General features: G+C 45.0%; 1 protein-coding gene across 1 annotated transcript in view; it reads right to left on the bottom strand.

The window, feature by feature from the left end:
- The window catches only part of ELAVL1 (ELAV like RNA binding protein 1), a 73112-nt gene that overhangs the window by 68411 nt on the left and 1378 nt on the right, over window positions 1–3323 (bottom strand). The gene's annotated exons all lie outside the window — the stretch shown is intronic.

Raw genomic sequence — 3323 nt, 5'->3', positions numbered from 1 at the left:
GCTTCCTCGCTGGGCCCGGCCGCATCGTTCCCTGGGCTGCGTCCAGCGCCCCCGCCGGCCTCGCGGGGCACCAGCGCGCCCGGGAACCCCTGGTGTCAGCGCTCCGTGGGGGCTGGACGAGGCACCTCTTCCTTGTCCACCTCGTGAGGCAAAGTGCGAGGTGGAGCCGGCGGAACGGCCTTGCAGGCGCCAGGGTTTCTTTTCTGCGGGGCTGGGGTTGGCATCGCGGGAGGATTGCCCGCAGGGAGAAGGCAGGATTCACGCGTTGTAGTGGTGACGAGCAGCAAGGCCCAGCTTGGGAGTGGTAGTTGGCACCACTCACACTTGTTGGCCCTTCCTCTCTGCCAAACAAAAGGACATTTTTGGCCGGAGATAATCCATGGGCGCCCCCAAACAATCCATTTTTCATAGGGGCGGGTGAGTAAAATCCCTTCCTTGTCCCTTCCCGTCAAGCATTCAATCCCACTTCCATCTGCAGGGATGGAACGAAACGCCCCTCGCTCTCCGTGGCTGCTATTTTCAGCACAATAAGGCAGTACGGGTTGAAATCCAGAAAGGAAAATGACAGGAAACGCTCTTCCTTGACATAAGGAAATGGACAGGATAAAACTCAAGATACAGGACATCAGAAAATGATTTTTTCTTCAATGTGAGATTTTTTATAGTAAATGTTACGCAAGCTCAAATGTATGATTCTGTATTTAATAATAACATATGTCGCAGCTGTAAATGTGAGCTAACGCTTTTTGGTGGAATGCAGGTAAATTTGGATCTGCCAAAGGTATACAATTGAGGTGATATGATCACACATACGGATGTGTTTGCTGTCATCCATCCCTGTATCTGTATGTGGACTGCCCGTAAATTGTCATTATTTTGGAATACATGAAAAATCAGAAACTGAAAATGCAAATAATTTTCTTCAAGCCATCTTGAGTTTTAATAGATTTCAACTTTATTAATGCCAATGGTTTTGTTTGGCACTTCTGGACTCATGAATACTTAGTTTGCTGGTTGCCCAGTGAATCCTATTCAACTATTCATGTTCTAATGGCCCGTAAATTTGGGGCTATTCTAATTTCCAGTTTGCGGACGTGACACTGGCATTTGGAGCAGCCCCATCTCTGTCACAGGCTGGGGGACACTAACCATTAGGGGAGGGAGGCCATGACATTACATTAGCCTGAGTCTTCCTCCTCACGGTTACCTTGGGAAGGCTCCACATGATGTACATTTCAAACCTGGCTGATCCTGATATATCATAGAGGCTTTGTGAAAATACTGAAGATATTTGGACACCTGCCATCGCCTGAATTTGCAGTTTGCCAGCTATCATGTTACAGTTTTCTCACTCATATGATGGCAGCCTTCTGTTATCACCAGTCTTGGGTTTTCTCAAATAATACTGAGTTTAATCCTCACAACTGTCTCTAGAAAGGTCACGGGTGTCTTAAAACCCTTTCAGTCTCCAAAACCCTCTGAGCCCTTGAAGTCCAAACTTCAGCTCAGAGTGAGGCCATACTGAGTCTTTGTCCTGTTTTACCACGTGACATTTTTATGCCATGGCATCACTTCATAACACAAGCATATATTCAGTTTCAGTGCAAGAAAAACGTTGTTGTGTAAAGTTGTGATGATTTGAAGCAGCAGCACTTTTGATTTATGCTTTTTTTAAAGTGTGGTGTTATATTACTGCAGTGTCTTAGATCTGTCATGATGTTTTGATTCAACATACTGACACATCTGTGTAGTGCTTTCATGTTGCATTATGATATGGAATCAAAAAATGTGATGCTCATTGGCACAGTGCTATCATGATGATGCAGTGTGGTGACATTTAGCACATCATAAAACACATTGAGTCTAGTATGTTGGCATATGGAGCATGAATTATTTTTGGTGCAATTAAATCATATTGTATTGATATTTTAAGAAAATTGAGAACATGACTGCTCTCTATAAATACATTATAGGAGAATTTAGGAAGGGAAGGGAGCTGTTTAAAGTAATGGACAAGGTTGGCATAATAACAATTGGGGACAATGTGGCTTGAATAAATTTAGGCTGGAAATTAGAAGACTTATAAGCATCAGAGGAGTGAGATTCTAGAAGAGCCTTCCAATATGAGTAGTGGAGGCAAAATACCTAACTAGTTTTAAAATGGAGCTTAATGAATGTTGTTGGCAATCCCTTGATTTGAGGATGATCTTTACCACATCTTATTGATGGATCTTGAGTTGACTTAAGTGTCCGATCCTTGAGCCACAGATCCGCCCACAGAAGTTGCAGGTCTTTCCGCAGGGCGGAGTTGGATGTACGCTGGGATTTCGCTCATTTTCCTTCCCCTGCTCTCTCTCCCGTGCTTTGAGAGCAAGGCGTTTTACCTCAGAATTGGCTGCCACTTGGTTGAGGTTCCAGTGCCATTGGAGTCAGTTGGCACCCAGCTTTTCCCAGCTCTTGATGTCGGCATCTGTTTTCTTGTGGTCTGCCTTGGATGTGTCCTGGTACCATTTCCTCTGGCCACCACAAGAGCTCAGGCTATAACTAAACTGGGAGTAGAGCACTTGTTTTGGGAGTCAAGAGTCAGACATCTGCACACATCCAATTCAGCACGGCTGGTGCTTGAGGATCGCCAGCTCATGGCTGGTAACTGGTTTCAGCAAAAATATTGGTGTTTGTGTGGCTGTCTTCCCATTTGATGTGGAGGATTTTCTTGAGCCTTGATCAACCTATTCATAGGATTATTTGACATGGATGCCTGAACTAGCCTGGCACTGGAACCAGAAGGTCCTTTCCTTGTCATGTTCCTATGACATTTCAGCAACACCATGACGTTTAAGACTGGGTAATGAGGCTGTAACATATTGGAGAGTGAAAGGGGTGTTGGTCGTAGCCGTGTTGGTCTAAGAACATAGGGAGACAAAGTTCTTTGGGTAAATTTGGTAATTTTTATTAGCCCAACTGAGTTGGTGTAATAAAAGATACCAGATTTATTCAAAGAAACTTGTCTGTCTTTGGAAAGTGCAGTGCGCTGGAAGGTGCACACCGGCTTCACATTGAAACGATGCTGGGCAGAGCTCTAGGGCCCTGCTCCATGTTACATGCATTGCTCAATTAACGAGTTACTCGCACAGTAAATTTAGACAGGCCACAAGTGCACACTAATTATCATGCAATTAACCAGTTAATCGTGCAATAAATCTGGTCCTCCCACGCATGCAAAAAGTCCTTATCACACAATCAAAATGTCTACCCAGCTGTAGAAAGAGGCAACCAGTCATGAAGCCGCTGCTCGAGAGCTCTCCCGCCGGTTTCTATCGGGT

The sequence above is a fragment of the Alligator sinensis genome, unplaced genomic scaffold (genome assembly GCF_000455745.1).
Source record: "Alligator sinensis unplaced genomic scaffold, ASM45574v1 scaffold103_2, whole genome shotgun sequence".
NCBI lineage: Eukaryota > Metazoa > Chordata > Crocodylia > Alligatoridae > Alligator > Alligator sinensis.
The sequence above is the reverse complement of the archived record's forward strand: the minus strand, read 5'-3'. Positions and strand labels throughout refer to the sequence as shown.